This window comes from Mesocricetus auratus, unplaced genomic scaffold (assembly GCF_017639785.1).
Source record: "Mesocricetus auratus isolate SY011 unplaced genomic scaffold, BCM_Maur_2.0 Super-Scaffold_100006, whole genome shotgun sequence".
Taxonomy (NCBI): domain Eukaryota; kingdom Metazoa; phylum Chordata; class Mammalia; order Rodentia; family Cricetidae; genus Mesocricetus; species Mesocricetus auratus.
In genome coordinates, this window is record NW_024429190.1 from 89,656,839 (window position 1) to 89,679,199 (window position 22,361).

The following is a 22,361-nucleotide window of genomic DNA, read 5'->3' on the forward strand; positions in this document are numbered from 1 at the left end:
GATTTCCCTATAATTTGTGTGACATTACAAAAGAAATCTTAAAATAATCAGAGTTGATTGGAAAGAAAGGATCCTTATTCCACAGTCCAATTCAAGCAGAATCCAGACTTAAGTAGCACTTTTCCCGTGGGTAGCGCTGCAAGGGACACGCTTGTTTATTAGTAATGAACGGAGCATGATTCATCTTGTGTGTGATTTTTGACAAATGGGGAAACTTGTAGATAATGTGTCTTTTGAATACAATTACATTTCAGCTTCTAAAAAGAGATTAAGGAATAGCAGAGACTATTATTTAAGTTTAGTTTGGGAGTACTATAAAATGCCTGATGGGATTTTGAGGGACGACTAATCGGAGAAATAGGAAAAGTCTCAAAGTCGGGGTCAGAGGCTGCCCACACCTTGCTGATCTGAGCTGTGGGTGACTGAAGGGATGCTCACAGAGCCAGCTCAGGTTGTTAACTGTGTGTTAACCTAGTTGCTTTGCAAAGTGGGCAGTTCTGCAGGCAATTAGTTTCCTTGTATAATGTAAGCTTTTAATAGTATGAATTGAAATGTGATGTCCCAGTTACTTCAGCTGCAAGTCCCCATGCTAAGGCTACAGTTGCCCTCAGGGGTGTGAGCCCAGGTCTGCTTCACCGTCATCCTCAGCATTATTCCAGTGTGAGAAATGTTTTCCATTCTTGTAGGAAGTAATGTGTGTATATTAAGAAGGTTGGGCTTTGGCAGTCCCTCACTGAAGCTGCTAGACATCCAGAACCCGTGGAGCCAAGCCGCATCTAAGAAAGTCACCTGGCATTGGGGCTAGAGCTAGTAAATTGATAAACAAACAAACAGAATAACCTGGGCATCCTCCAATGCCGAAGCATGCTCATGTGTGGGAGTACACCTGCACGTGTGTATATGTTTATGTGTGCATAAGCCTGAAATATTTCTATTTTAGGTAGTTTTTTTAAAGAGTACTTTTACTTGCAAATTTATTGATGTTTCATTACTTCCTTCATTTTTGAAGAGGCAAAAGGAACCCTTCATGCTTGGGATTTTCTGGTGATTTGTAGCAGTGTGATAGTCTTTTATTTGTGTACACAGTAGGAGTGACGAAGAGCATGGCAATGCTATGTGAAGAGGTGAATTGGAAGACAAGCGGGTTATTCTCTTCTCACACCCTATTGTTGCAAGATGTTGTCCCACTTCAAATGCAGCTGAAGACTCCTTTCCTGATGAGGGTGGCTGGGTCTACCTGCTTAAAGTTTTGTCCCCTTGGGGCACTAAGGAACTGGACCTGTGAAAGGTCAGTTAGAGTGAGTTGTATGTTTATACAAATGGGTGAGCTGTGTTTGATTTCCAATTCTCCTGCCACCCCTTTGGTTTTTTGAAACAGGGTGTCTGTGTCCTGGAACTTGCTCTATAGACCAAGTTGGCCTTGAACTTAGAGATCTGCCTACCTCTGCCTCCAGATTTCCAACTCTAACCATTAGATCCTATCTGAATGTGTTCTCTCACATCTATAGAACTGCTGGACCCTTTTAATGACTTGGACCCCACTTTCATGTCCTATTGAGATTTTGCTGTGGGGATTTCTGTAATTGTGTGCTCTTCTTATTTAGTGATTTCAGTTTACTGTTAGGTCGCTGTGGGTGCTCCTGTCACTCTATCGATTTTACATGCATTGCTTGCAGTTAAATGTGTGGTTCACAAAGGAGAAAAAGGGAAAATCCCAGTAACTCCGTCAGTGGAAAGCACTGAAAAAGGAAAAGAGCAAAGACTATGAAATTAACCTTTCTGCCCCCATAAAGATTTTACAAAGTTAAAAATTGCATGTGCCATGGATTAATAGCCATTAATAATTTATTCAGTACTGAAAGCCAGGCACCTCGGAGACTTCTCCCCAGACTCAGGAAGAGAGGCTGTGGGTGGTTGTCAGTACAAGAGGCAGGGCTGCCAGGTCACAGTGGGGCTGGGGAGTGTGCTGCTATGAAGGGCAGATTGCTTGCTTGAATGCACCACCGCAGTCGCCCAGAGCCCAGCAGAAGGTTATAGTAAGTCACTGTCTCTAGCTCCGGGCACCATATGTCTGAGTCATATCTCTTTGCCACCCCAAATGTTTCTTTCTTTCTGGAGGGTCAGCCATCATTGACGGTGGGCATGCTGACCATACACACTGACCTAAGTTGGCCACAAAGCTGCCATGCCCTGTCCTTAGATGTCAAGAGAGCAATTGTACCCAGGATTGTTTTTTGCATGGCCCCAAATCAGTGCTTCCAGACCTGAGTCGCCCAAATGGAGGCTATGGCAATCGGGCCATCTAAAAGTGTTTGGGCATTACACCTTGATAATACTCCTAAAAAAGAAAATGATACACCTGAACAAATAGGCAGAACTGAGAGACGAATGTTAGCACTCACTGCAAATGTTCCTATTAATAGTATAATAATTAAACCCAGAGAAAAGGGCAAGCAAATTTTAGAAAGTGTTACTGAGCTGTTCAAGTTCAGCTTGATGTTAATTGTGTCCTTCAAAATGACTAAGGAAAGGAAGAAAATGCTTAATGACAGGCCTGTCATATGCAGAAATGCTTCATCGAGGAAGCTTTTAACACAAGCAGTTGGAAAATGTCTAAAGAAGATCCTTATCCCATCCTTCTAATTGATGCACATGTTTAGCCTTCAAAAGGCAGTTTTCCCTCAGATATTTAGAACAGCTCACCCCAATGTTTGCACCGTGGGCAGCGGTTTAACTATGACATTTCACCTCTGAGACAGAGTGTTGCAAACACTGTTTTGCAGCAAGGTAGAGATGAGAATAAAACAGTAGGCAGCAGACAGAAATTTCCCTCTTTTTCTGAACACCTAACTCCTTTTCATTTGCAGTAACCATCCATTATGAGAAACGAGGTTTGGGAGCATCTTTCCATTCCCTCGGGAGGTATTTCTCTATCCCCTGAATATAAGGACAGAGAAAAGTTTGGGAAGTGGTACATCCAAGTTTCTCTCTTCAAATGATGAGTTCATGCCATTGTGTCTCATTACAAATGGGTCACAATGACACACCATGCAACAATAGCAACCAGCAACAGAGACTGAGAAAAAAAAACCATGTTGTCAGGAAGAGTCCTGGAAAGGAACCTGAACCAAAGGGACCTTCAAACACACTCTACCTAAAGTTGATTTTCCTCTGAATTCACTCGATGTTCTCATTTTAAAAAGCCAACTATGGTCATTGTAACAGTAACACAGATTCTTCAGCCCATCCTTACATCTTGTGCCGCTTTCCCCTGCCTTTTTCTCTTCCTTCAAGGCCCTTCTTAGTTGCTATAATTATATGGAAATGAGATGAGTTTATTTAAGGGATAAGTCCCAAAATTCATGAGATAATGAAGACTTACAAAGTTACCCTTTTGTGGGTGGCAAATTGTTCTGAAAAAACAAATGGAAAATTTAAATTAGTGGTTTGTGATTTCCTTTTCAGAAGAAGGGGCTGCAGCTGCTTTTGACTGAGATCTCCCATTATAATACAAGGTGTGTGTACACACACACACACACACACACGTCTTTTTATGTAGGTAGCCCAATATGTTTCTTTATCCACAGCTTTTGTATATTCCTGAGTCTTTTTGCATCATTTGAATGATTACACTTAATTGCTGATTAATATGGTAGATTGAACATACATTTTTTTAGCTTAGCTGCTTTTTAACTTGAGCAGTTATTCTAGGTATTAAAAATCAAATCATGAAGATAATTGTCAAGGATTCTCCTTCTTAAGAAGCCAAGATGCTTGTATAAGCAAAAATTCATTTCTTCTTGACCTTGAGAAGGTGATGTTCCTATTTGTGGTACACTGTGAAAAAATGGCATAAAAGAGCAAAAGTCACAGTCCTTTTCTATCTGTCTGTCTGTCTGACTGTAAGGAAACCATTATGTATTATTTCCCCCAGAGATTAGTTTTGCAGCAGAATTTCACAAACGATTGGTGGCATTAAGAGAAAATGCAGCCTAAGAGGTGGCCAGAAATTTCAAAACTTAAAGTGGCTGAGATCATGTTTGAAGCAAATTGCTAGGGTTGGAAATAGGAAGACGTTTCTCTCTGTCACAGCATTCAAATTGTTATTAGGCAGCTGGAAGTCAGCCAGCCTTCATTGTATGTGAACTTCAGCTTGGCACAGCATTTAACATGGAAAACATTGCCATGAAAACTCCTCTGTGTAAAGTCTCCAGTGCATTTGGAGCAATGGAGAGGACACCTTAAACCCCTTCTCCTGATCCATCTCTCAGTTCCCTCTGTTTGGCTCTCCTGCAGTATTATGTTTCGGTAAGGTCAGAGAAAGAAGAAATGTAACATTGCCTAGGAACAGAACAGCGGCAACATCACAAGATACCCTAATTGACCACAGAGGATGTACTGTGTACCTGCAAAGGGATGGAGGCTGAGTGGATGCAGGCGATTTGCTAGGTTGGGAGTTTTTAATGGATGAAGACTGTTGAATCTGAGCTCAGTGTTGAACACTCAGATATCTATGTTCGTTCTGGATGGAGCAAGTGCTTGAGGGTGGAAAGAAAGGATGGCCACCCCCGCAACTCGTAGCTCAGTGACAGCATTTATGTGAAAACTTGGATTTTGTGTTGAGAAGAAACAGTCCTGTTGCTTCCAAAATGTAAGGTGCTATTATTTATTTTGTTTATTTCTATAGTTTAGTTTAGTTTAGTTTTTGTGTATTTTGGGAAGGGATAAAGGGAGATCTGAGAATGCAGGTATCTAAAGAGACCAGAGGTGTCTGATCCTCTGAAGATGGAGTAACTAGTAACTTGTAAGTCACTTGACATGAGTGGCAGAAACCAAACTCAGGTTCCCTGCAAATGTAGCAAGCATTCAACCACTGAGTCAACTCTTCAGATCTATGATGCCCTTTTGAGGGTTCTTAGTATATAGTATGATTCTGTCATTTACACTCTTCCCTTTTTTCCCTCTGATCCATTCCATGCCCCTCTCCATCACTGATACTCTCACAGATTCATGACATTTTTCTAGTTAATTGCTGTTTGTTGTATTGTGCTTTTTATTTTTCCCACATATGTGAAGGATAATCCTTACATTTTTGGCCATAAATTAAATACAGTAGAATCACACATTCTTTTTGTTTGTCCTGTTTTCATTGTCTTAAGACTCTGAAGTAGGAATAAAAGAGAAAGAATGCTATAGAATATTAAGATCAATATACAAACGTCTCTGAAGAGAAAATAAATCACCATATAAGATGGTCAGATTGGAATTCTCCATGAAGTCACCTGACACAGTGGTGGCTCTTAGCCTCCGTGCAGAGACATTTTCTTACTGTGGTATGGTCAAGAAAATAGTCTGTGAACCAGTAGCTCAGAGTGCCAGGAAGGTTACCAGTTCTGAAGTTATTGTTTAGATAGGAGAAACAGAAGCAAAGATTTTTGTCAAGTTTTTGCATGATTTTCACAGAATTTTCTTCATCTGCAACTTTTTTGTATATTCAAGCATTTTGCTAAGGAGGAAAGTTACTGGTGGCATGCAGTAATGAATGTAAATGTCCTTTAATAAACATGATCTTTCACACTTGTGTAGCAATTTGCTTTTCAAAACATGCTGTCTTTATCCTCAAAATGACCTATTTCAGGAGGCAGGTAAATGCAATTATTCCTATTCTGTAGGGTAGCTTGATCCTTCAATGACCGACACTTCTTTCTCAAGGTCATACTGCCAGTTAATATCAAGGCTCAAACTTTTAATTCAGAACTTCAGAGAATATACTCAATGTTCTTTATAGCAGACTATAGGACTTCGGGATTATTTGTGTGAATAGAAGTTATTTGAAATAGCATTCCTAGAAAAAATATTCTCACACAACAAGAAATGAAGAAATGGTTAAGATGGGAAAAGTGTCTGTGCTTTTACTACAGAATCACTACTGCATGTAGGGGTATGTGTATAATTCATAATTTCATTTGTTCTGCTTTGCCATTTATATAAAAATTTAATCATAGAAAATCAATACTGCCTACAAGGTATGAGCTGGTATAATAAAAATGGATATTTATGCCTCACCCAAATTCATATGTTGAAGTCCTGATCTCAATATGGTGGCAGTAGGACATGGGAATAGAGACACTGTAATGGGGTAAACTAGAAGAGTATAACAGTGCCTACTCTCTCTGCCCTGTGCTGTGACACCAATCCAGCAAAAGAGCCTTCCACACACTGGAATGACATCAGCCCTTTGATCTTAAACTATGCAGGCTCCAGAGCTCAGACAAATGGGCATCCATTGTTTAAGATACCCAAGCTATGGCATTTTGTCACAGAAGCCTAAGCTAAGTGTGACAACTGTAGACAGAGCTTATCTTTATGTGTTGTAGAGCAAAACCACATGTTTTAACATTAACTTCGTGACTTGTATTTCTGTTCTTTCACTCATTAACCCTATGTTTGCAAAGTATTGCCAGTCATTCACGCTATGATGTCTTTGATATTCACAAAGACCTCACCACCAGGAATGTGCAAGATGGCCTCAATCTTGTCTTCTGAATGTCCAAGATGGCCTCTTGTCTTCACAATAGAACTGCAAAAGAGGAGACAATGGTCTACTCTACAATCTAACTGTTGACTCAGTGTTCTGAGTAGGTCCTTTCACTTTGGATATTTTTTGTAAAATAAATTATTTTTCTACAGTTATGTTTTGATGACTAAAATATGCAATAGACATGAAAATACTGGACATCAGGAAGCATACAGAAGTAAAAGTTTAAGTTAGGTTTTTCTTAATTTTTTACACTTACACAAACAGTAAGCAGATGTATAAAATTTGAGAAAAGTATTGTATCATTGAGATTAAACCCAACATAGCATTATTGTAAGTCCTTAATGTATAAGGACTTTCATGAGAATATGTTTCATTGATGAAGCTGTCTGTGGTGGGATGGTAGGGATTGAAACAGGACCATTAGGAAGCAACTGACAGGCATTAATGAAAGACTGAATGGTTGTGAAGACTAAAGCCCAGGGCCATCTCACAGGAATAGAGTCACAGCAGAAGCAAAAGTTAAAGTATGAAGGAATCTTGTTTTAAGCCCAGAGAGTGACAGAGGCATATCCAACTTTCTTCCTTTCTTACATTCTTCAGTTACTGCCTTGGCCCCTTATTGATGGACCTTCCCAATGACCAGATGGCAGGGCATACTGGGAAATGCAACATGCAGATTTTAGCTGTGAGGCAAGGACCTGCAAGGATGTTTTACAGTGAATGTAAGTGGCATATGAATGGGAGCATGTTTCTGCAAAGACGACTCAAAAGCATTAGTCGGAGTTTGGAGAGAAAGTAAGAAGCAAATGCTGATGTACAGTTAAAGAACTGGAACCAATGCCTGCTGGTTCAAATATTTCCCTTCTTATTTTCCAACAGTGTGTCTCATATAAATATCTGCAGTCTTTCTCTGCATCACCATTTCCTTTTTTATAATTGATTAGAGTCTATCTAGTGGTTAGTTCTATGGTATTTGAACATAGGCTTTATAATCTGCAAAATACTGAATGAATGGGCCTTGTAATGTTCATGAGAAATCTGGAAATAAAACTCAAAGTAAACAAGGGTGTGAGGAATGTAACCTGGATCTTTATTCTAACTAGCAGTTTAGAAACTTCAGCACAGAGTTCTCAGTACCTGGAAGTAGACATTTGATTACTTCTGGCTACTTAATCAAACAGTCCTTTGTCGTATGAGTGAGTTTAAGGGTATCTTAGAGGCCAGGTATCCTGTCTTTTCTCATTACTCCATAACCAACAGACCCAACAGACACTGCAGAAGGAGGAAGGCCAGCAAGGAGGGGCACCTGATATCCCATGGGATATAGCCCTGTATTCCTTCCTTGTCAGGACAATGATGGATTTAGATACATTGAAAGCTCAGGGAGTTTGTTAATAATTGCTTGAGAAAAGAGAAGGAATATGACGCTTATTTAACTGATTAATGTAGTTTTATGTGTTGTTAGGATTTATACTTCTCTGGGCATATTATTCATAGGCATAAAAGAAAAATTCATTCACTTTTAAAATGCAATTTTATTATTTTTGCAGATAATTTTATATAATATATTTTGAACATGCTTATCCCTCTCTCTACTTTTCCTGTGTCATCCTCTCTATCCTTCTATTCTTTCCCACCAACTCTGAGATTTTTCCTTTCTTCCTTCCTTTCTTTCCTTCTTCCTTTCTTTCTTCTTCCTCATTGAGTTCAGTTTGTATTGCCCACCTTGTCCTGGGAATGTGGCCTGCTGTGGTGTGTGTTAAACATACCAGTGATCACATCATTAAAGGAAATCAACTCTTCCTCTCCTGGAAGCTATCACATTGCCAGTAGCTTCTCAGGTCAGCAAGAGACATCATGTCTACCTTACCCCTGCTATGTTGGGTCTTTGTCTAGCTGGAGGATGAAATTATTGCTACCACCCTGAAAAGGCCTACTTTGAAAACTCTGACAGCTTCCATCTTGATCTTAGCTTTTTTGTTTTCAGGCGATGCTCTTTTAATTGCTGAAAAGGAGTTCCCTTGCTGCGGATAATATGGAAGGCAATAATTCCCACCAGGTGCTTTAATTAGCTGCCCCAAGGAAGGATAAGCTGTAACATCGAAGTCTATAGGGCATCTTAGAATTTAGTCCTAAGGAAAATTTATCAGATAAAATGTGTACCAGAAATAAGGTTGCTTTACAATTATTATTTTTCTTTATAAAACAAGTTATCTGTGGTCCTAAATACTGATCTTTAGGTGAACATTTTTGCATGGTGGCAAGAGTTCTCCTTCTTTTCAAGTCCCCAACTGAGAAAGACAGTTTAGTGACCATATCAAAGTGTGGGTGTCCCTCGGGGCATTTGCATCCTTAAGAAGATTTTGGCCTTCCTTAATGAAGCTCCCTGGAACTGACAGGTGATTGACCCTGCAAACAGGTTCTCAGGGAAGAGGAATTTAACAGGAACTCAATGGTGCTCAGTGTTGGGGATGCAGGCAAATATGCCATTGGCACATAGCCACCATCCTTTCCGAGAAGGTCGGGGGACATAAATTCTGGATACATGCAAGACTCCATCAGGTGGTTTAGAAATGATACTAACAGCAGAACAACATCACAGTCTAATAAAATCCCCACTCTATGGTTACAGATCCAACCACCTGCCCTTTCTCATAAAAGCCTTCAGTTGATTCAGCAGAAATGATTATCTCAGATGGGTAATTTTAGCCCTCTAGTAAAGAGCCTCCTGGGTTTCCAGTTTGTAGCAGATTCCCCAGGCAGCAGCTGGCAGGGTCAGGAACCCAACCCAGGTCAGTTTGAGTTCACAGCCCCATAGGGAGTGGTACTATTAGGAGTGTGGCTTTGTTGGAGTATATGTGGCCTTGTTGGAGGAGCTATGTCCCTATGTCCCTGTGGGGTGACCTTTGAGGTCTCCTATGCTCAAGCTGTGCCCAGTGTGGACACAGATTGCTTCTGCTGCCTATGAATCAAGATGTAGAACTCTCAGATCTTTCTGCAGCACCTTGTCTGCCTGCAAGCCACCATGTCCCGCCATGATACTAATGATGAACTAATGCTCTGAACTGCAAACTAGCTTCAGTTAAATGTTTTCCTTAATAAGAATTTTCCTGGTCATGGTGTCTTGTTACAGCAACAGAAACCCTAAGTTAGATAAGTGGTTTATGTTGGGTTCACAGAGTTAACAACTCTGACTATGAACTTTAATCATCAATTTGTCATCATTGCGAGTCACTTGGGAAGAGAATCTCAATCAGGGACTGTCTATAGTCAGGTGGCCTGTGGGTGTGTCTGGAGGAGGATTTGTAATCAAGTTAATCAGTGCAGAAAAACCTAACCCACTGTGGGCTAACATCATTCCCAGGCAGAAGTTCTGAAGTATATGAGAGGAAAAATTAAATGCGGCTGAGCACAAGCAAGAAAGCAAGGAAACACGTATGCATTTATTTCACTCTGCTCTAAATAATGTCATATGACCAGACAATTAAAGTTCTTGCCTTGACTTCTTTGACAATAACAAGCTGTTGTTACTTAGACTATTAAGTTGAAATAAACTCCTGGATCTCTTATGTTACTTTTAGTCACAGTGCTTTATCAGAGTAGCAGAAACGAAAGCAAGACAACTAGCTATGCGTTTGACTTGAGATTTTGGGATCCTGGACCTTGAAACTTTTGCTGTGAAAATTGTAAACATCTTAGGTGTATGGGGATCAATCGACCGGCAAACAGAGTTTTTACCTGAACTTTTCTGGTAAACAGAGTTTTTTACCTGAACTTTATTGCTGAAGAGCAGAGAAAAGTGAGGCAAGTCGGTCAGTCTCTTCTCTGTGTTCCTGGGCAGCTAGACTCAGAGGACATTAAGGAAGAGTGTGCAGGAAGAATGCACAAGCTGGCCGATGGGGAAGAGAGCTGTAAAATGCAGACTTCTGGACATGACATGGCTGTTACAAACATCGACTCACAGAATCAGTAGTTGCATGCACATGATCAAGGCAGTCAAATTGCCAATCTTAATGGGGGAGAGAGTCTCTCAAGGCCACGCCCCAGGTAGTAGGTACACTGGATGGAGCCAAGGAAGGAAGAGTCATTCTCCTTTGGGGATGTAGCTTCTGGTAGATTGTCCATGACTTAGTACATCATTGCACACCCATGGAAAGCAACAATTGCACTGGGAGAGGGTAATTAATAGCGCATAGAGTTTTGAGGGTTTTAGGATGGAAGACTCTAGGAAACACTAAAGGGAAGTAGTGGTAGACCAGTATAATCAAAACACGATGCATAAATTTATTTTCAAAAATAAATAATAATATTACTTAAAAAAGAAATTCTCTGTAAAGCAATCATACGGATTAAATTAAACAGCATATGGAAAACATTAAAACATCACTATCATGATGTAGACAGTCACTAAGTGTTGGCAGTGACCAGGGCCCCTTACTCATAGACCTTACTCAGCACTACTCCTCAGTACTGGGAACTCTGTAAAGCAAGGCAGGCAGCCACCAGTCTTCTTTGCCACATCATCTGTGTACCGACCAGGCTACTTTTACTGATCTACGGATGACACTACAATGTGCAAGGTAGTGTGATGCAGTTCTTGGTCGAGGGTACATTTTGTAGACCCCAAGCATCAATACTAATGTGTTTGCCATGGAGGGACAGAAAGGCTTGGCTAAAGCTTTGCCACCTTGGGACATTGTGAACTGGCCGATGGCACTCCTGTCGACCTTGTTTATCCATTAGTGTCTCTCTGAGCTCTGTAACAACTGATGAGGTGGCTGCAGCTAATGATGGTGCCTTCCATCTCCTGCCCAGTCATTGTGTTAACAATCGATATCTTTAAAACAAAAGGCAGCCAGACAAGGCAGCGCCTCCAACACAGTTTCCACTAAGGAGAACCAGAGAAAGGGAAAAGGTGTTTTAACCCATGCCTTCCCAGCACCAAGTCTGTCACTGGACACTTGATTCTTAATGATGTTGGGGTGTGAAGTGAGCTGTGAGTACTCCCCACACACAGAGAGACATGTCGTTTCTCAATAGGGACCTATGGCTACCCTTTTTTTTTTTGATCATTTTACTGGTGTTGAGTGACAATGGCTAGCTTTGCCAGCTTTTTCCCAGGAACGCCAACTGTCTAATGCCATCTATTTATTGAGTCTTATGTCTGCAGATATGTGAGAACTATAAGAGATGTTCCCTTGTTTTTCTGTTATGATTGGATGTGGGCATCTCCAAGCAGCAAAACACTCCATTGTGGGGATTTGGGGTTGAGCCAGTACTGAAGGGTGTGTTAGCCTGGAGAATAATAAGCAGCAAAGCAAGGCTACTCTGTTTCCCAAGTGCAAATGGGACTGCTGCAGGACCTGGCAGAAGCATGCTTTCACTGATGTCCACTTTACAAAGTGAGCGCAGTAGAGTTTTGTCTTTTCTTAGCTTCATTTACTATAGCAACAGCTGATGTTATTTTGAAAGTGCTTTGGACAAAACAAGCCAGCATCTCCATTTACTAGAAAAGACAATAGAGGCCAAACCACTTTTAAATATCTGTATTTGGCTTTGGAAATACTTCTACTAATACTTAAAACCTTAAAATATGTTAAACTTGCAAATGTAAAACTTAATGTAAAACTCCTCGGCTTCCATTGCAGCTATTGAATGTGTTTCACAGACTTTGCGTTTGGTTACATTTTTTACGTGATGTTTTTATTTTTTAGAAACTTTTTTAGAACTGAGGAGGCAGAAGCAAGGGGGATTTCTGTGAGTTTGAGGCCAGCCTGGTCTACAGAGTGAGTTCCAGGACAGCCAAGGGTTCTCTCAAAAGCCCTTTCTAGAAAACCCAAAACCAAAACCAAAACCAGTCAACCAAACAATAAGAAACAAAAGACCCCAATTTTTTTATGATAACATTTATAACAATATTTTTAATTAAAATTTAAAACCCAATCTTGACCTAGTATTGGAATTGCTTAAGGGATTGCCCTGAGTATTGGCATCCGAATTGGTCAACTGAAATAATGCCAGGGACCACTGTAACTCCTAGTAACAGCTGAGTGCTGAGAACAGGGTCTATCCTGCAGCCCTTTGGTGAGAATATCATCAGTGTGCAGGTTTCAAGGATTAGGAAACTCAGGAACAGAGGATGAGTAATGTGAGAGATGTCCCAGGCTGACCAGAGCCAAGTTGTCATTCTCCATTTCCCAGGCCTTTGCCACAGTCTTTTGGTGAGCTTGAGCAAGTTCTTAAAACTGAAGACTGGCATGTGTAATCCCTGTTAAAGTACAACAGAGGTAAGAATCTACCTTATCCACACAGATGTGCAAAAACTAAAAGTCTTTAGCTTATGGTCGACACTACAACAGAAACTGAAAGATCCTGTTCGTAGGACCTTCAGCCCTCACTCTAGGAATTCTTCCAAAGAAGGACCTTTACCAGGAGAATCAAAATTTCAGCGGGTTTCTATCATGTGCTTGTCCTGAATTTGAGTGTGTAGCTTGTGGTGACCACACTCCTCCAAATGGAGCCCTGCATTTGTCTGTTTGCTCTTCCTTTACACAGCAGGCAAAATGATACATATGCAATGGTTCTTTTTACCAGGTAGAAGTTTGATTCTCTTTTATGTTCATAGATATCAAAATCTGAGAAAGACCAGGGGCTCTTTTCATATCCTTAGTACAAAATATATAATCCAACATATATGTCATAATTCCTATATATTATATTTACATACATATATATATTTGCAATATACTATATATTGCAATATGATGTCAGTGCAGATTCAGTCAGATGCCATATGTAACAGTGACAACTGCACATGGCCTCCACACACACCAGAGGGTCCTGTTGCATTCATTTGTAGAACAAATTTTCTGAGGGTTATGCACATGATTCTCCTTATTTACAAGCACAGAATAGTGTGAATTATGTTTTGTATATTGCATTATTTATCATATGTTTACATATCTCATTCTCTTTATTTTATGGCTGTGTTGTATTCTAATTCAGGGACATATTATAATGCATTTTACTGCTGCTTTTAAAGAAATTATTTTTATTTTTTCTAATAAAACAATAATTATCACCATGCATATTAAATTTTTATTCATAAATTATTGTACATATAATGGAAATTCTTAGAACAAGAATTACTGACATAAAGCATATTTATTTCTCGTGAGTACTATCGAAGTGCCTTAGCAAAAAAGGTCTGTTGATCAACTTCTGTCATTAAGTGTGGAATAACTGCTTCTATACTGGTAAGCTATTCATGAGGAAACTGCTTTGCTGACCTCTCTCAGAGGGTGAATTTTCAGGGTGGTTCAACATGAACTGTTTTCATGTATTTTTGCCCTTGCCTTTGCCTCCCAGTCTATTTTTTATTTCACTTCTACTGTCCTAATTACATATTCCTGTTAGTTTTTATAGACATAAAACCCATGGAGTCAAAAAATTCAGAGGTTTTCTATAATCTTAAATAAGAATAAAGTCAATGAAAAGTGTATCTTATATGTAAAATAAGATGTTCTAACTCCCAGACTAGAAGGTTCATCCTTGGAAGAAAAATGATTTGTTAGGTCAGTCCAAAGAGAACACTGTTCTAGACATGGATGAAAGTTCTAACCTTTTGAAGCTGACACATATTTGAATGTGTGTGCATACTCATATTGCTCTGTATTTCAAGGGTTTTTGTCACATTGCTAATGACCTGCTCTCTTTTTTCTAGCATGTGCATTCAGCATACATTGACTTAAGAAAAGATCTAGGGTGTCTAGGTGATGTCTATAGCATGACTTTATTACAAGAAGGGAATTGTCATATTTACTTATGGCTCAAATCCCCAAGTAGTGGATATGGATATAGTCTGGTGAACTCTTGGGTGCTTACAGACATTAAGTCCCTTCCCCCTTAGTGCAAGACTGTTGCTTTAAGGAACTGGGTGAGTGTCATTTTTCTTTGTATTAAAGAGACTACAGGTAAGGTTGGAATGATAAGTTCCTGGGCACGGCAAAGTAGATGGAAGACTTGGCACAGTGAATTAAAATGTATTTTATACACCAAAAAATTTGCATTATGCTTTTGTGCATTGTTCTGTTCTGAGACGGTACTCTTGAGTCATTTCTGTTCAATGATGAAAGTGTAGGACTTCTAGGTAGAGTCAGAGTATTCCTTGCCAGTCCTTGCTAAAAGTCTTAAGGCCAATCATGACTGTCACTACTAAGGTATGATTAGAACAGCAAACTCTTCCCCATTACACAAACCATGAATGTGCCAAAACAAAGGCAAGTAAGTGAAGGAAACTAATAAATCATCAGATTTAATGATATGTTAACTAGGAATGCTGTATAGAAGCCACACTCTATCTTACTTCCTCCTGTATACTTAACCATAAAGTTTTCCCCATCCTTACTTTTTCCATAGCGGTGCCCTATATGTAACTTCAGGTGAGAAGAAGAAAAACCAGTAGAATGAACTGTCTAACCAAAATAAACAGTGAGGGAATAGTAGAGTTGCTTAGAATCTAAGCCCACTGACTCCAACCAACCAGTGCCATGTGTTCCATATAGATGGACAGATACTTGGTGTCTTATTTTTTCTTCATAACAGATCTAGGAGATAAGATTACTGTTGTTGTGCCTTAGTAGATAAAGGAAATGATATTCAGTTACTTTCTCACTATTATACAGGAGTGGAGGGACAAACAGCTTCAGGTCTCCTTCTTGACTGCCGAGCTCCAATCTTTTCCTTTGTACTAGATTTGAATTTAAGGAGACCCCTGCACTGCCCAGCATCTAAATTAATTCAACAATCTTTCCTAGCCTTGAAAGTCCCTGATGGCACAGTAGCAGTCGTGGAGATAAAAGAGTGGAACTTGTTGCAGCAATAAATCACTACAGCCCTCCGGAGTCCCAGAGGTCGAATCAAGTCTTCTCCACTTCATCCCTCATTGTCAGAAGAGCACATCATTTACCTCCAGCGTGAACTGCTGTAATCGTCCCTAATGAGTTTCCTGGCTTATTTATTCCTATCAGGCTTTAAAGTCAGCTCACATGCTGTTGTCTAAGAAATAGTTACAGACACAACCTTGCCACAATAACAACAACAACAACACACACAGGCACACACAATGCCAGTAGGTTTTTGCTTATTTGTGGTGCCCAGACTTCTCATCCAGGTCAAGTCAATCACATTGTAATGTACCTGGTAGTTCTCCTTGAATACCCCCATATGCCTATGACTCTTCTAACCCTAAATTCCCACCATGTAACTTTGTGGTTTCTTTCTCTTCTGAGTCGTTACCTCATGTTGTTTTTATCTGAGCTATCATTTGTTTTCGCTTTGTGTCTCCAAATCTAAGCATATTTTTCACTATTCTTTCTTTTTCCTTTAAACATTTGCAACACAAACAAATAAGTTTCACAAATTGTTTCACAGGGCTGCCTGCCAATGTGGCTCTCTTAGGAAGATGCATCTAAATCCTCCTATCAGTCAGGAGTAAATATTCTGGTCTCTGATTGCCTATGTCCCATCTGAACAAAAGTCTGGATATTTTTAAGTTTCTAATTTTTCAGTTCCCTACTGGAGAGCTATAGTGTCAATATCCCTATGGGTTTAGCACAGGAATTAACATTTTCTAAAAGTCCCCCAAATTTTGAGATCATGGGATTATTAGCTCCCCATAAATTAATCCATTGGTGCAATAAGACAGAACTTCAGATTCTAAAAGGATTTGACAATAAACTACAAGTATATTACAAGCCGTGTGAAGAAGCATACATAAGTGAATGCTGGGGGAATTATGAACATGGAATGTTCAGACAACCTGTCTTGTAATATATCAGAGAACTATGATAATTAAATAGCACAGTACTAAATAATACACAAGTAATAAAACCAGATGATCAGGAAGTAAATGTCAAGATTCTTATAACTGAAAATTTGAGCTGTAGTGAAAATGACATTTCCAATCACTAGTAAAAATTGAAATTATTAGGTGAATGGTTTGGGCACAACTGAATAAGCAATAATACAAATAAACAAGGTATATTTTAATTCTAGTTATTACAACAAAATAAATGTTAGGTTTCACAAAAGTTCAAATGTGAAATAATCTTCAGATGCCTAAGAGGCCCAGGAGTGAGCATATCCAGGTTGTGATCAGGATCAGCCTGTGCTGCGTAGTGAGTCTCCAATACAACCAAGGAAAGAACAGACAAGTTACATGACATAAAATTAAATTATGGCTGTGATGAAATGACTCAGCTGGTGAAAGCACTTTCCACCAAGCCTAACAACCTTTGTTTACTCCCTGGAGCCCATTTGGTGGAAGAAGAGAAGTGACTCCTGCAGATTGTCCCTGATCTCCATATAAATGACCTCACAGGCTATGCCCTTCCCCCAATAAATGCTTTCTTTTTCTTAAAAAAAACTGGGAAAAAAATCTAGAAATTAAAAGATTAAATGAAAATGGCAAAGTGAAAAAAACTATGTAACTATGATACAAAATAAAGCAAAAATTGTATTATTAACTTAACAGGGAAGCTATCAAGGGAAACTGATGAGAATATGAACAAGCATTGGGAACCTTACTCTGAAAGAGCAAAATATCCATCACTGTTCTGAAAACACTGAAGGAGAACACAAAATTGGACTGCTCATAACACCCTACTTCAAAACTTTATTATCAGGCCATTAGAAGGAAATCAGTGTAGCCTTTGTGTGAAGGTTGGAAGTGTTAATCCCACTGTTTGAGAATAAAGCCAAATTTTAAGCAAGGTTTAATTAAATACTTGCCAGGTTGATGAACTCTCTGGACAGGTCCATCTCTGTGTTTCAAAAAGAAAATGGGACTCTGCATCATGGGTTGCAGGGGCTTAAAAAGGGAAACCCCACAATTCACAGCAATTCCCATCAGGTCCAATCAGGGTAAGCATACATCCTGATGTACATACTGTCCACTTAATACTCACCCACATGATCATTTAAATCTGTGTTGTTGGAGGTTTTTTGTACCACCAATTCCTGCCTACCTTTGGCCTCAAATAAGCACACAAAGACTTATATTAATTATAAAACTGTTGGCCAATGACTAGGTCTTCTTATGGGCTAGCTCTTTCTTAATTATTAACCCATTTTTATTAATCTAAGTGTTTCTATGTGGTCTTATATTACCAGAGAAGGGTCTAGACTTGTTACTCCTTCAGAGGCTACATGGTGTCTCCTTTCATTCTCTCTCTGCCTATCTTCCCCTGAATTCTCATCTCCTAGTCCCACCTAGCTTCCTGCCTCTATTGGCCAGTGTTTAGTCATAAACCAATAAGAGAAACATACATACAGAAGGACATCCCCCATCTCATTTGGTGTATTTGGGTTCAACGAACTTGTTTGCAAGAACGGAAGCTTATGGCTTGCTATCTCCAATAAATAACAGCCTCCAGAATTTTATGAACTATATGTCCTTGGGCAAGGGACTTTCAGATCACAGGTATTTTTGCTTCATGGATCTCTTAGGCATAGTAATTAGAACTTAAAACATAACTTTGGCTCTCACAGAAGCCCAGAAACTGAGTAATACAAGTGAAGTCCTGAATGTTTTGCAAGAAATACCGGGGGAATTATGGTTTTGTAGTAGAAGAGCACTTTGGAAGGGGGTGCCAAGAAATACCAAAGTCTCACTATGCAATAGACCTCACTCAATTTTTTTCCCTAGGGTGAGAGTGTTAATACAAAGGCTGCCTCTGAGTGAGCATGAAGAAGGAAGAATATAAGCTGTAAAGTCATAGACTTTAAAAGGGGGAGGATAGTGCATACATACAGGGAGAACTTGAGACTCGTGTTGACAATGGAAATGTGTAGACATCTTGTGATGATGATGTGGCCACTGGTGCTGAGTTACTGAAGGCAGGCTGGTGAGGGGGGAGGGGTGATTGCTTCTGGAATGTGGGCGGTTATTGGTTTTCCAATAGAGGAGAAAGATGTTATTTCTATCAGTGGTCCCAGAACAACTGGGTATTCACATACTAGAGATGAAACAATGCACAGACTTGACACTCTTCACACAAATGTAACACAAAATGGATGATAAAGCCGAATGAAGTGAAGAAGATGACATAGGAAGAAGCCTAGAAACTGCTGAGCATGGTGATGATTCTTCAGATATGACACTAAGACAAAGAATGCTGTCAGGAGATGAAGGACTCATGTCACTGCTGGAAGAGAATCTTTGGAAGACATGCCTGATAAAAGGCTTTGACAAAGAAACTCTTCAAACTTAAAGGTAAAGAAGGAAAGCTATCTAAGGCCAGCCTGTGTTATGTGGCGAGTTTGAAAGGAAGACTCTGTTACTATGAAAACAAAGCAGCACTGGCTGAAAATGGGCCAAATATCTTGTCAGAGATGTTTGAAAAAAGGAACAGAAGACTTCTAAAACATCATCCACATAACAAATCATCAGGAAACTTGGATGAAAACACCCGTGGGGCACAATGAGTTTCCTACCAAAGATGGTGAGAGATCTGGAACAGGCCCAGCACTGAGGAGGCTGAAGCAGGAAGGTTACTAGAGGCCAGGCTGTGTTATATATTTAGCCCTGGTCTCAAAACCAATAACATAAAGAAAAGATAAAATTTCATAACCTTGTGAAACACCATGTGCTAGTCATGATTTGAGCACCCACTGATTATCATTGAAATATGAATCCTGTATGCCTCTTGACCAGCATACTTGCTATCTCCCAGGCAGCTAAATATATAATACATAATCTTTCACTTAGGAAAGTTTTAACTGTAGTTAAGGTCTGGCATTAGCCATTCTTCAACACGATTACATGAAGATTATATTTTTCTTGCCAAGTTATGTGAAGGCTATTTGATAATGCTTATATGTCCGTATGTTTGTATAGAATGAGCAATCTGTCCCCCAGGCTTTCTCCTAAATTTTCTGCCTTTAAAAGTTTATAGCCAGGGCTGGGGGTTAAGTATATAGCTACAGGCTACATAAGCAACGTGTCACACATTGGAGGAAGTATTTAAACAAAGTGATATTGCATCCCAAATACTGGAATAATGTGTGTCAGTGAAATCAGTTCTCTGAATGCTGTGACTTGGGAAAACACCTACAAAGAAAGGAAGTTTGGAGGGAAAAAGAAATTATTCGGGGAATAAAGATGAAGATGGCTCTCAGATAGCTATGCTGATACACGATTTGTATTTCCAAAGAAAAGCTAGAAAGTGCTTTACAGTTGTTAGAATACGGAGGCAGATTTGAGCTGTACATGGATGAAATGATAGAGTGTGGTGTTGACCAAAGGGTAGGGACTCAGGTGTCTGTTTGCTGTTCTAGCTCCAGCGTCATCAAACTGCCTGGCAAAGAGGAAGAGGAAGTGATCAATATTATCCATAAACTACGCTTTTTAAATTGCTTTATACAAGTGTGTGTGTGTGTGTGTGTGTGTGTGTGTGTGTGTGTGTGTGTGAAACCATGTATCTGGAGATCAAGGAACAATTTGAAGAGTCAGTTCTGTCATTCCACAGTGCAGATCCTGGGCCTTGACAGCAAGCATCTTTACCTACTGAGACCTGTCATGGGCTGTATCTATAGAATTTTTTACAGATTTTTCTAGCACTATATTGTGAATCACATTTTTGTACTGTTTCTTTTTGTCTCTGCATTTATACAGAAAAGGGTACATATTCCTTTGAAGCGAGTATGCCAAGTGTATAAAAGCAGCCTGGCTGACATTGGGGGGCACTGTTGGACCCATCTCTGTCAGAGGGCAGGGTAGGTGTCTGTGGTTAGCAATCATCTCTACTTTAGGCTTGCCTCTGGCCCCAAGCTAACAAAGAATAGGAATTTACACTCTGTGGGTAGATTTAAATTCCAACACCATGCCCAGCAGCAGAATGATTTTTGCTATGCTCCCTGATGTTGGTCTTGTTAATTTCAAAGACAGGAGTAAAAAGACCACTGGCCCAATCATCATGGCCACATTAATTAAAGGAGTAATTAATTAAAGCAAACTTTCTCTATTGGTATACACAGGCTGCCTCTCCCTACAATGGTGTTCAAGAGGAAGACAAGGCTTTTATAGCTCAGGGATAGGAGATTTCCAAATGGGGGATTTGGTGGATAAAACAGGCATGGTTACAGGAGCAGAACATCATGACAAGTTAGTCCTGATGAAAGATCTCCTGAAACAAGGACGTGATAGCAAGGTAGGCATAACATCCTTCTGGAAGCAAAGGTAGGGTTGCCAGATGGTTATAAACTTTTTGAAGCAAAGACATGATTTCCATTCCTGAGACAGTACTTAACCATTTGTAGTTAAGAATACAGATTGTCCACAAAACAATCCTTGAGAAACAGAGTTTTCATCACAAACAGGAATGAACCTCGTTTGTTTTTGGTATAAGATGACTTTTAAGCCTAAGATGGAGGCAGGCCGGTTCTTCAGTATCTAAGTTTAGCCATAGGATTTTTCTCCAGTAAAATCACATGTGTTGTGCACACAATATAAATTGTTACTTAGATAACAGCATTCTGTCAGTTGGCACTTAGTGATTTAGTCAGCAAGAGATTAGATACTAAGAATTTAGAAAGGAAGAAATGAAGCCCCTGTACTCTTGGAAGCCTGGGGCAGGATACGCACCCATCTTAGTACATCTGAAAGCAACTTAAGGAAAACTCAGCCCTTTCCTTCCAGTTGGGCCGACAAATTATCCTCTTCTAGCTGCAAGCAGATCTTGCTTCCAATTCAGGTCTTAGAGCCAAGACCCCTTGAAGGTGGGTCTTCCTATCCTTCTATTCTTTCAAATTTCCTTGTTCTCTTCTTGAGCTAGATTTTCTGCCCAATTAATGAATGGCACAGTTTGGGATGGATTCTGAAAGATTACAGAAACACTTCCTAGTGATCTTCTGTCTGAGCCCTATCTCTTATCTTAAAGAAACCTTTGGGGAAAGAGAGGCTGCCACCCCACTGGAATCCTCTGTGGTGATAAGATTGCCACAGTTCTCTGGTTTCTTCAGTTATATTGCCTTCTTCTGCTTATAGAAATGACAGTTCTTGTCTTTAAAGACAGAGGAATGGGAATATAATCCAATTCACTGTGGGTTATAAGATAAGTGTTGATTCCTCTCACAGAAATAGACTTATTCCAAGAAGTGCCTAGCAAACTGACATTGGGATAAATGCAGCTTCCCAGCCAATTAATTTCTGTACTTTGTATGACTGTAAAGAACTTACTTGTAGGTCTTTGTAAGCTCTAGTGTGAGGTATGCTTGAGCAGATGTCTCTTTGATATTTGTCACCAGTGAGATACCAGGATGGTGAGAGACCTCTCTGCTCATCCTTCCTTAATCTCTGTCAAAGATAATGTCCCAGCATGGTATGAACTTGAGTTTCTATTAATAGGGACATTACAGAGAGTCCTCTAGAGAAGGGACAGCAGAGACATCTAGATATACTGTTAGTGGCTTCTTCCCATCCAGTCTAGTTCTGCCATGTTCCAGGCATGGTGACAGACATGAAAGGTGAATTAGGAAGCAAAACAAAAATCCCTTAGAGAATTTCTGTTTCCTTGAGAAGAAACAGACAGTAAGCAGTAATAACTGCCACCTAATATTGGTAGCATACATGACTATAATAAATGCCATGACTAAGAATTCAGGTTCTAGAGAGTTCCTCAGAGCCCTGAAGCACTAGGTCAGCCTGATGTAGCTAGTCACATGAAAATAACATTTAAGTCAAGGCATGAAGCCCAATCTTATCTGGGAAACCCCTCTGCTGAGATTCCCTTGTCAGGTGAGTATAGGCTGTGCAAAGTTG

General features: G+C 39.7%; 1 protein-coding gene across 4 annotated transcripts in view; it reads left to right on the forward strand.

Moving 5' to 3' along the window:
* Positions 1 to 22,361, forward strand: part of Znf385d (zinc finger protein 385D) — a 918,709-nt gene that overhangs the window by 598,547 nt on the left and 297,801 nt on the right. The gene's annotated exons all lie outside the window — the stretch shown is intronic.